The sequence below is a fragment of the Coregonus clupeaformis genome, unplaced genomic scaffold, assembly GCF_020615455.1.
Source record: "Coregonus clupeaformis isolate EN_2021a unplaced genomic scaffold, ASM2061545v1 scaf1289, whole genome shotgun sequence".
Classification (NCBI taxonomy): Eukaryota; Metazoa; Chordata; class Actinopteri; order Salmoniformes; family Salmonidae; genus Coregonus; species Coregonus clupeaformis.
Window position 1 is genome coordinate 69177 of NW_025534743.1, and position 12218 is coordinate 81394.

A 12218-nucleotide genomic window follows, 5' to 3' on the forward strand; every position below is an offset into this window, starting at 1 on the left:
ATATAAAACTCAAACAGGTCATTTTGACGTCATTTTGAACCTTTTTTGAATTCTAAAAAGTTCATTTTCAATTGTGTATTAATGGCTTGCAAGGTAAATTATCATTAACACTGTAAATCCTTTCAGTGTTTCTCCTTTGTTTCTTTGACAGCCCTGTATCTGTTAGAGGGCTGTAAGATGCAAGTGACCTTCAGAGATGACCTTTAAGGAAACAAGTGAACTTCAAAGATTACCTTTAAGGAAACAAGTGACCTTCAAAGATGACCTTTAAGGAAACAAGTGACCTTCAAAGATGACCTTTAAGGAAACAAGTGACCTTCAAAGATGACCTTTAAGGAAACAAGTGACCTTCAAAGATGACCTTTAAGGAAACAAGTGACCTTCAAAGATGACCTTTAAGGAAACAAGTGCCCTACCACAGAGCAATAGATGTTGGTGGCTTTCCAGGTCGTCTTTTTTTGCAGTCGCGCTGCTCGTCTCAAAAGATTGCTATATCAAATCAATGTGGTTCCTGTTATGTTTAATTAGACACCTATCCAGGCTTTGTGAGATTTGATCACCTGTGCAGCGCGACTGCAAAAAAAAAGATGACCTAGAACGCCACCGTTGTCTAAAGCTTACTACAAGCTCTACGCAGACGCACGATTCGGAGTGTTGCAATGTTGTTTTTCATCGCAAATAATATGTACTAATAATGTTTTAGGTTACACCGGCATATTTGAAAAAATATATATAAATCTGATAACTTTGCGATCACCCCCTTTGTGAATGTGAGTGCATTGTTACCGAAAGGTGTCCACTACTCCAATAAAATTCCCACTCCATCCACGTGCACGTAGATCAATGGAGTGAAGCTTGTAGTAACCTTTACTAGGACCCATAATAACCTTTCCTCAATCCTCAGAGCTGGAGTAGAGGAAAGGAAGGAGAAAGGAATACAGGCATATTTCTTTTTTAGGAGGGATTTCAGGCTTGGAATGCTGGCTGAATGGGACTGTGCAAAAGGTTGCCGGTTTGTGTGTGTGTGTGTGTGTGTGTTTGCATTCGTGTGTGTGTGTGTGTTTGCATTTATGTATGTGTGTGTGTTTGTGTGTGTTTATAGTGGCAGTCAGAGAGCTGATAAAGGGCTGCTCCAGGCTCCAAGTAGAGTTCTGGGACAATACAACACAGGAACTGAGCTGCCAGACACAGGAGGTCAATAGACCTGCTGTCAACATGGCCTCTGTTCTTATCTTTCTTTGCCTACCCCAGAGTGTGTGTGTGTGTGTGTGAGTGTGAGTGTGAGTTTCGTAAATGTGCGCAGGATGTTCTTAGTATGTTTGTGGTCATGCGTATGTGCCTGTGAGTGTGTGTGGTAAACGTGTGTGTGTGTGTGTGTGTGTGTTTTCTCTCTCTGTGTGTGTGTGTGTGTGTGTTTTCTCTCTCTGTGTGTGTGTGTGTGTTTTCTCTCTCTCTGTGTGTGTGTGTGTGTGTTTTCTCTCTCTGTGTGTGTATGTTTTATGTGCGGTTGTGTGTGAAACTACCTGATACCATGAGCTGTACTGTGTCTCCCTGTCTTGGCCCAGCACCAGACGCTGGTTTGACTGAAGCACTCTGGGACTGTGGGGAATACTTGGAATTCCTGCTTTTTCCCTTCGTTGACTCATTCAGGGGAGGACCTATACCATGCTAGGCTGACACTATAGCTGTCATGTTTTCACTGAGAAATGGACAGAGAGAAAAAAATACAGAGAGAGAGAGAGAGAGAGAGAGAGAGAGAGATGGGGGGAGAGAGAGAGAGAGAGAGAGAGAGAGAGAGAGAGACACACACACAGAGAGAGAGAGAGAGAGAGAGAGAGAGAGAGAGAGAGAGAGAGAGAGAGAGAGAGAGAGAGAGAGAGAGAGAGAGAGAGAGACACACACAGAGAGAGAGAGAGAGAGAGAGAGAGAGAGAGAGAGAGAGAGAGAGAAAGAAAGAAAGAGAGAAAGAAAGAGAGAAAGAAAGAGAGAAACAGAGAGAGAAAGAGAGAGAGAGACCATTTTGTATACATCTGGCCCTTCATTGGACACTGTGTTAACAAACCTCCAAACGAGCTTCAATTCCATACAACACTCCTTCAGTAGCCTCCAACTGCTCTTGAACACTAGTAAAACTAAATGCATGCTCTTCAACCGAACGCTGCTTGCACCCGCCCACCCGACTAGAATCACTACTCTCGACGGGTCTGACCTAGAGTATGTGGACATCTACAAATATCTAGGTGTCTGGTTAGACTGTAAACTCTCCTTCCAGACTCACATTAAGAATCTCCAATCCAAAGTTAAATCTAGAATCGGTTTCCTATTTCGCAACAAAGCCTCCTTCACTCATGCTGCCAAACATGCCCTCGTAAAACTGACTATCCTACCGATCCTTGACTTCGGCGATGTCATTTACAAAATAGCCTCCAACACTCTACTCAGCAAATTGGATGTAGTCTATCACAGTGCCATCCGTTTTGTCTCCAAAGCCCCATATAATACCCACCACTGTGACCTGTACGCTCTTGTTGGCTGGTCCTCACTACATATTCGTCGCCAAACCCACTGGCTCCAGGCCATCTATAAATCACTGCTAGGCAAATCCCTGCCTTATCTTAGCTCATTGGTCACCATAGCAACACCCACCCGTAGTCTGCGCTCCAGCGGGTATATCTCACTGGTCATCCCCAAAGCCAACACCTCCTTTGGCCGCAATTCCTTCCAGTTCTCTGCTGCCAATGACTGGAACAAATTGCAAAAATCTCTGAAGCTGGAGACACTTATCTCCCTCACTAACTTTAAGCATCAGTTGTCAGAGCACCTTACCGATCACTGCACCTGTACACAGCCCATCTGAAATTAGCCCGCCCAACTACCTCATCCCTATATTGTTATTTATTTTGCTCATTTGTACCCCAGTATCTCTATTTGCACATCATCTCTTGCACATCTATCATTCCAGTGTTAATACTAATTGTAAATATTTTGCACTATAGCCTATTTTATTGCCTTACCTCCATAACTTGCTAAATTTGCACACTGTATATTATATGTATTTCTGTTGTATTTTTGACTTTGTTTTGTTTTACCCCATATGTAACTCTGTGTTGTTGTTTTTATCGCACTGCTTTGCTTTATCTTGGCCAGGTCGCAGTTGTAAATGAGAACTTGTTCTCAACTGGTTTACCTGGTTAAATAAAGGTGAAAAAAAAGAAGAAAAAAAGAGAGACGAGGTCTTATGTCTTATATATTAGTGTAGATCAGGATTTCCCAAACTCAGTCCTGCCACGAATGTCATTCTCATCATGGAGATGTGTCCTGAATAGTTTCAATTCCCAATCAACTCCTATGGGTTTTAACAACACCCTATTCAACAGTGCTGTTGGTATGCAAACCATTTTGCTGGGCTTTGAATTTTAATATGTAAATTCTCCATCACCAAACAGTGTAAATTAAAAGGAGCTGCGTTGGCCGGGAATCGAACCCGGGTCAACTGCTTGGAAGGCAGCTATGCTCACCACTATACCACCAACGCTCAGTGGAAGTAAAGGAATTCAACAGGGCACTTGTAGGTTTCTGGTAAGTATTTCAAGAGTCGCTCTCTCACTCTTCCTTGGATAGTTGACTTTCATGGTGATACTTGCTTATATATTGAGTCCACTCCACACTGAGATGGAGGAGGAGAACCCTCCACACTGAGATGGAGGAGGAGAACCCTCCACACTGAGATGGAGGAGCAGAACCCTCCACACTGAGATGGAGGAGCAGAACCCTCCACACTGAGATGGAGGAGCAGAACCCTCCACACTGAGATGGAGGAGGAGAACCCTCCACACTGAGATGGAGGAGCAGAACCCTCCACACTGAGATGGAGGAGGAGAACCCTCCACACTGAGATGGAGGAGCAGAACCCTCCACACTGAGATGGAGGAGGAGAACCCTCCACACTGAGACGGAGGAGCAGAACCCTCCACACTGAGATGGAGGAGCAGAACCCTGTGGGTACAGAGAGTACAGAGAAATAGGGAGGACTCCCCATCAATATCAACTCTCCACACAAAGCAGGATAGCATAAGATACTATTCACTGATTTCATATGCCTTGAGGAGTTCTGAAATGCGCTGTGTTAAAAGAGGTTTGAAACTGTTTGGCCTTACGACTGACAGGTTCCAGGTGGCCTCATGGGGAGTAGACATGGTGATCAAGGAGAGCTGCTAATCTACTGTTCGTCACATATCAAAGCCAGAGAGATCCTTCAATCTCATATTATACAGAAATATACAGTGCATTCGGAAAGTATTCAGACCTGTTTTCGCTTTGTCACTATGGGGTATTGTGTGTAGATTGATGAGGGGAAAAAAATATTTCATCAATTTTAGATTAAGGTTGTAACGTAACAAAATGTGGAAAAAGTAAAGGGGTCTGAATACTTTCCGAATGCACTGTAAGCGTGAACTTGGACTCTATGTTAACATTTCTGTATTTTTTATACACACGTCATCATGGCCTCAGTGCCGCGAATATGCAATCATCAAAATGCAGCTACCTCCGTGCAGAAGCTAGCTACTTTATGAGAATAGACTAAACGTCAACTAGGCTGAGCTGTCTGAACTAGCATCTGTGCTGTGCTAGTGTAAACAACTAGCTATCTTGTATTTCCAAGGCTTCTGTCTTTTCAAAAACAGCCATGAACTGGAAATACATTAAAATGACCTCTTCATTCCATATCTCACAGCCTCTTGTTTCATACATGAATTCCGTTGCAGAACGATGTCAGTCATATATCACTTACTCCATTACGTTTTGTTGGCAAAACCAGTAATAGCTAAGCTAGGCAGCAGTGCACCACACAAACACAGGAAGTTAGAAAGAACCAAGAAGTTGATAGGCCTATATGGATTTACAACAACGGAAATCATAAAATAACTTTAATAACAGCCATGGCACCTTAACACCCAGGACTCTCTGTACATTTCCTCCTACCACCGCAGCTAGACTGTGACAGACGGCAACAGTTGCAGGCTAGCTTCCTAACTATTTTGTTCTCACAGGGTCTGCAACAGATGGGGAGGCGGGCGTTGAGGCGCAAAGTAGAGAGATGTAAAATGGAGGTGACAATCCCAGAGGAGGCTGAGACATTTGCCACTGAGACTGACTGAGACTGACTGGGGCGGATCCTTTAAGACCCTCAGTGGCTCAAGGACATAACCCCCTGCTCCCCTCCTCCTCTCGCTCCCATAGAGTCAAGTGCCGAGGGGGTGAGGGGGTGGTGGGTGAGCCTTCTTCAGCTTCCTTTTAAGGCCATGGTGTGAGGGCGAGCAGGGTCCATCCACCCTCTTTATGAAGCAGACGTGCTCAGGATTTAGAAAGCTCTGTCGTGAGCCCGTGGTGATGTCAGAGATAAGGAAGTACGAATGAGCCGTGTTCTTCCTAACTTCGTATACAGAGCGAATGTGACGGCTACCGAGTCCGGCTTCATGAGCTGCTGTACATATGCCTTTAGGAATGAGGGAGAAAGAGAGAGAATAAATATGTAGTAGGATAGAGGGAAAGAGAGATAACATGTATGTTTTGTGCTTAGCACCAGCCACCCTGCGCTCTTTGATGCAGAGTCAGACAGAATGTTAATTCCAAAGTCCTACAAAAGGGCCAGGAACAGTTCAACATTGCCATGTAAAATGTTATTTCCAATTCAGCAACAATGTCTGTTGGAGCTAAAAGTATAGACAAAGCCTGGAACCATCCAATGGTTGTATTGCATTAGTTCCAACCAGTCTATACTCTAAAAGGCTGTATTCCCAAAAGGATGGACTTACAGGGCATTATGGGAGGATGTCAAACAAACCTCCTCCTCTCCCATCCCCCAGACCAGTAAAAGTCCTCCTGTCCTGTTCACAGCATGGGCTGGGCCTTCCAGAGAATGTGCTTTATATCACCAGTAATTGCTTGTGATTCTCCCTCTTGACTTCAAAGGCAGGGTGCACGGCAGCTCAGGGGTCAAAGGCGAGACCGTTGCCCAAACGCCCCCCAATTTCCTGTTGCCGTCTGGCTCGCTCTCTGAGCAGGAAGAGGGAAGAGGGATCTGAGGCGAAGGCCGTGAGCTCTGGGGCTGTCTGACGAGACAGAGCTCCACACTTCCCTGTCTGTCTGTTTATCTGTTGGTTTATCTCTCTGTTTATCTGTCTGTCTGTTTGTCTGTCCATCTGTCTTTCTGTCTGTTGGTCCCTCCGTCAAGCTGTCGTTCCGTCTGTCTGACCCTCTGTTTGTCTGTCAGTCAGTCCCGCCGTCTGTCTGTTCCTCCGTCCGTCTGTCCCTCTGTCTGTCCGTCCATCCTTCTGTCTGGCTAACGCCTCCTCAATTTACATCTCAGCTAGCATATTGGTGCATATTAGCTTTGGATTTATCCTACTCTGTGGTTCTAATAATAGGACTATACCATAATGGTAATTACATGGTCCTTTAAACAATGTTTTCCAGAGAATAACTACAGTATAATCAGTGGGCCTTGGTCATGACGAACAGAGATGAAAATGTGGACAAAGGCAGAGTCTTCATCTTGGCTGTACATTCTAGTCCTATCTGAGCCCCTAACTCACATATCTCTCACTCTCTCTTTCTCTTTCTCTCTCTCTCTCTCTCTCTCTCTCTCTCTCTCTCTCTCTCTCTCTCTCTCTCTCTCTCTCTCTCTCTCTCTCTCTCTCTCTCTCTCTCTCTCTCTCTCTCTCTCTCTCTCTCTCTCTCTCTCTCTTTACCTCTCTCTCTCTTTTTTCTCTCTCTCTCTCTCTTTCTCTCTCTCTCTCTCGCCCTCTCTCTCTCTCTCTCTCTCTCTCTCTCTCTCTCTCTCTCTCTCGCCCTCTCTCGCCCTCTCTCTCTCTCTCTCTCTCTCTCTCTCTCTCTCTCTCTCTCTCTCTCTCTCTCTCTCTCTCTGTCTCTCTCTCTCTCTCTCTCTCTCTCTCTCTCTCTCTCTCTCTCTGTCTCTCTCTCTCTCTCTCTCTCTCTCTCTCTCTCTCTCTCTCTCTCTCTCTCTCTCTCTCTCTCTCTCTCTCTCTCTGTCTCTCTGTCTTTCTCTCTCTCTCTCTCTCTCTGTTATCAGCTGTCAAGTCTTCATCATCTCAAGTCAGGACTGCCATCCATTGCTAGTGTACCCATGAGTTTGACCGTCAAATTGCCAGGGTAAGAGGTTACAAAACCCTTCTATGGATTATATGTCTATGGCTGTATATTTGGTGCTCAAGCTGTCTATACTCTTTGAGAGCGGGCTCCTGAGTCCTCCTGTGGTTGGCGGTTGCAGTAAAAAAACATAAAATATACACTACATATAAATATATACAGTATATATTTCCTTTATTACAATTTCTTTGTAAAAAAAATAACTAAATATGTACTTTCTTTGCTTCCTCTTGTGCCCCTCACGGGCCTGGGCCCAGGGGCTTCAGCCCCGGTAAGCCCTTGCATTAAACCGGCCCTGCCTATGACTCATGGCTATCTGTAACTCTGAATGTGCTTTGGTCTGGGCTGTTGGGGGGGGGGTTGAGCTAAGAGAGAAAGAGAGAGAAGAGGGAGGTAATGTGGAAGCGGCCCCACAGCTAAATTACACTGCAACATGGTCCCTCTCAAAGCCTACATCTGGGATTGGCCCTGACAACTGGATGCCGAGCAGCTCTAATTTAGGCAACTTTGTTTATAACCCTATAATAGAGTCAGTATAGGACCGCAGGGCTGCCACGGGGAGGCAAGTAACTCCTAGCAAAGTAAAAGCACTCATTTTACTCAGGCTATAGGGCTCTCCTTCAAAAGAGGAAATGCAAATGTCGTTCTGTTCTTTCTTGTGTGTTCGTTGTCTGTTTATCTGAGGATGAATGCCGACCACTTATCTGCACTAGTGGTAGTGACAGAAGAGGAAGTAGTTTATTTAGAGTTTTATTTAGAAAGTGTGTTTGTTGTCAGGTTTCTGAATCAAGGGGAGGTCAGCATACATGAAAAACATAAGACCCAACTGTCACCTAGAATTTCAAAAAAGAAAAGACAAGAAACGTTAGATTGTCAGTCATCATCTTTGTTTGAGCAAAGCATGCGTGTGTAGAGCAGGTATAGAGGATGTAACAAAATGGAAACCTGTAATTATATTGGGAGCAGCTTCGGCCTGGGCCAGCCCACTCTCCTCAGAGTCGGGGTATGTTCACAATCACAACGTTCTGCTATGTTGCTGAGGATTTCACTGGTCTGAAAGTACAGCACAAGTGTATGAAATGTGGAAATGTACCTATCTTGATCTTCAAAAGTCTATATGGAGACCACATTGCTTTCACCAATCCAGTCCTGTTCGGTCTGCGAGGGACAAAGCAGAAAGGCAGTCCCCTGTGGTGGATGTGAGACTGGCTCCTACCTAAAGCCTCCCTCCGCCCTGGAAAGACTTGACACATACCTTCAGCTCCACTGCTGGATCCCTCCTCTTTCAGCTATGTGATGGTGGTATAGTGGTGAGCATAGCTGCCTAGTGAGCAGTTGACCTGATTTCGCTTCTTGGCCATTGCAGTCTGAAGGCTTTAAAAAAAATAGTACATAAATAATATGCAAACTGAGGCTTAAGAATTGGTTTCCAAATCACTGCAGTGTGCCACGACAATCCTGTGTGTTGAGTTTGTGTACTCAAAGTTACCGTTTATTTGTGTTGTGTGTGTGATGTGTGCATATGAGAGAGAGAGAGAGAGAGAGAGAGATGAGGTCTTATGTCTTGTATATTAGTGTAGATCAGGGTTTCCCAAACTCGGTCCTGCCACGAATGTCATTCTCATCATGGAGATGTATCCTGAATAGTTTCAATTCCCAATCAACTCCTATGGGTTTTAACAACACCCTATTCAACAGTGCTGTTGGTATGCAAACCATTTTGCTGGGTTTTGAATTTTAATATGTAAATTCTCCACCACCAAACAGTGTAATTTAAAAGGACCTGCGTCGACCGGGGTCAACTGCTTGGAAGGCAGCTATGCTCACCACTATACCACCAACGCTCAGTGGAATTCAACAGGGGAATTGTAGGTTTCTGGTAAGTATTTCAAGAGTCGCTCTCTCACTCTTCCTTGGATAGTGGACTTTCATGGTGATACTTGCTTATATATTGAGTCCACTCCACACTGAGATGGAGGAGGAGAACCCTCCACACTGAGATGGAGGAGCAGAACCCTCCACACTGAGATGGAGGAGCAGAACCCTCCACACTGAGATGGAGGAGCAGAATCCTCCACACTGAGATGGAGGAGCAGAATCCTCCACACTGAGATGGAGGAGCAGAACCCTCCACACTGAGATGGAGGAGCAGAACCCTCCACACTGAGATGAAGGAGCAGAACCCTCCACACTGAGATGGAGGAGCAGAACCCTCCACACTGAGATGGAGGAGCAGAACCCTCCACACTGAGATGGAGGAGGAGAACCCTCCACACTGAAATGGAGGAATTAAACACTCCACTGAGATGGAGGAGCAGAACCCTCCACACTGAGATGGAGGAATTAAACACTCCACTGAAGAAGCTGATTAAAAAGCATGATCATTACACAGGTGCACCTTGTGCTGGGGACAAAAAAAGGGCACTTTAAAATGTGCAGTGTTGTCACACAGCACAATGCCACAGATGTCTCAAGTTTTGAGGGAGCATGCAATTGTCCACCAGAGCTGTTGTCAGAGAATTTATGTTATTGTCTCCACTGCTGGATCCCACCTCTTTCAGCTATGTGATGGTGGTATAGTGGTGAGTATAGCTGCCTAGTGAACAGTTGACCTGATTTCGCTTCTTGGCCATTGCAGTCTGAAGGCTTTTTTTTTAATAGTACATAAATAATATGCAAACTGAGGCTTAAGAATTGGTTTCCAAATCACTGCAGTGTGCCATGACAATCCTGTGTGTTGAGTTTGTGTACTCAAAGTTACCGTTAATTTGTGTTGTGTGTGTGATGTGTGCATATGAGAGAGAGAGAGAGAGAGAGAGAGAGAGAGAGACTATTTGCACATTGTTACAACACTTGAAATGTCTATATTCTTTTAAATCTTCTGAGTGTAATGTTTACTGTTAATATTTATTGTTTATTTCACTTTTGTTTACTATCTACTTCACTTGCTTTGGCAATGTTAACACACGTTTCCCATGCCAATAAAGCCCTTAAATTGAAATTGAAAAATTGAGAGAGAGAAAAGGAGGGAGAGAGAGAGAGAGAGACGAGGTCTTATGTCTTGTATATTAGTGTAGATCAGGGTTTCCCAAACTCAGCCTGCCACGAATGTCATTCTCATCATGGAGATGTATCCTGAATAGTTTCAATTCCCAATCAACTCCTATGGGTTTTAACAACACCCTATTCAACAGTGCTGTTGGTATGCAAACCATTTAGCTGAGTTTTGAATTTTAATATGTAAATTCTCCATCACCAAACAGTGTAAATTAAAAGGACCTGCGTTGGCTGGGAATCGAACCCGGGTCAACTGCTTGGAAGGCAGCTATGCTCACCACTATACCACCAACGCTCAGTGGAAGTAAAGGAATTCAACAGGGGAATTGTAAGTTTCTGGTAAGTATGTCAAGAGTCGCTCTCTCACTCTTCCTTGGATAGTGGACTTTCATGGTGATACTTGCTTATATATTGAGTCCACTCCACACTGAGATGGAGGAGGAGAACCCTCCACACTGAGATGGAGGAGCAGAACCCTCCACACTGAGATGGAGGAGCAGAACCCTCCACACTGAGATGGAGGAGGAGAACCCTCCACACTGAGATGGAGGAGGAGAACCCTCCACACTGAGATGGAGGAGCAGAACCCTCCACACTGAGATGGAGGAGGAGAACCCTCCACACTGAGATGGAGGAGCAGAACCCTCCACACTGAGATGGAGGAGCAGAACCCTCCACACTGAGATGGAGGAGCAGAACCCTCCACACTGAGATGGAGGAGCAGAATCCTCCACACTGAGATGGAGGAGCAGAACCCTCCACACTGAGATGGAGGACCAGAACCCTCCACACTGAGATGGAGGAACAAAACTCTCCACTGAAGAAGCTGATTAAACAGCATGATCATTACACAGGTGCACCTTGTGCTTGAGACAAAAAAAGGCCACTTTAAAATGTGCAGTGTTGTCACACAGCACAATGCCACAGATGTCTCAAGTTTTGAGGGAGCGTGCAATTGTCCACCAGAGCTGTTGTCAGAGAATTTATGTTAATGTCTCCACTGCTGGATCCCACCTCTTTCAGCTATGTGATGGTGGTATAGTGGTGAGTATAGCTGCCTAGTGAACAGTTGACCTGATTTAGCTTCTTGGCCATTGCAGTCCGAAGGCTTTTTTTTTTTATAGTACATAAATAATATGCAAATTGAGGCTTAAGAATTGGTTTCCAAATCACTGCAGTGTGCCATGACAATCCTGTGTGTTGAGTTTGTGTACTCAAATGTACCGTTTATTTGTGTTGTGTGTGTGATGTGTGCATATGAGAGAGCGAGAGAGAGAGAGAGAGAGAGAGAGAGAGAGAGAGAGAGAGAGAGAGAGAGAGAGAGAGAGAGAGAGAGAGAGAGAGAGAGAGAGAGAAAAGGAGGGAGAGAGAGAGAGAGAGAGAGAGACGAGGTCTTATGTCTTGTATATTAGTGTAGATCAGGGTTTCCCAAACTCAGTCCTGCCACGAATGTCATTCTCATCATGGAGATGTATCCTGAATAGTTTCAATTCCCAATCAACTCCTATGGGTTTTAACAACACCCTATTCAACAGTGCTGTTGGTATGCAAACCATTTTGCTGGGTTTTGAATTTTAATATGTAAATTCTCCATCACCAAACTGTGTAAATTAAAAGGACCTGCGTTGGCCGGGAATCAAACCCGGGTCAACTGCCTGGAAGGCAGCTATGCTCACCACTATACCACCAACGCTCAGTGGAAGTAAAGGAATTCAACAGGGGAATTGTAGGTTTCTGGTAAGTATGTCAAGAGTCGCTCTCTCACTCTTCCTTGGATAGTGGACTTTCATGGTGATACTTGCTTATATATTGAGTCCACTCCACACTGAGATGGAGGAGCAGAACCCTCCACACTGAGATGGAGGAGCAGAACCCTCCACACTGAGATGGAGGAGCAGAACCCTCCACACTGAGATGGAGGAGGAGAATCCTCCACACTGAGATGGAGGAGGAGAACCCTCCACACTGAGATGGAGGAGCAGAACCCTCCA

The 12218-nt window shown here is 45.0% G+C and overlaps 3 non-coding genes across 3 annotated transcripts; all 3 read right to left on the bottom strand.

Moving 5' to 3' along the window:
* Nucleotides 1-3463: 3463 nt before the first annotated feature.
* On the bottom strand, nucleotides 3464-3535 carry trnag-ucc. Its single transcript has one exon. It is a non-coding gene; the product is annotated as a tRNA-Gly (tRNA).
* A 6915-nt stretch (nucleotides 3536-10450) lies between these two features.
* Nucleotides 10451-10522, bottom strand: trnag-ucc. Its single transcript has one exon. It is a non-coding gene; the product is annotated as a tRNA-Gly (tRNA).
* Nucleotides 10523-11848: 1326 nt separating this feature from the next.
* On the bottom strand, nucleotides 11849-11920 carry trnag-ucc. The gene has a single exon. It is a non-coding gene; the product is annotated as a tRNA-Gly (tRNA).
* Between the last annotated feature and the right edge of the window lie 298 nt (nucleotides 11921-12218).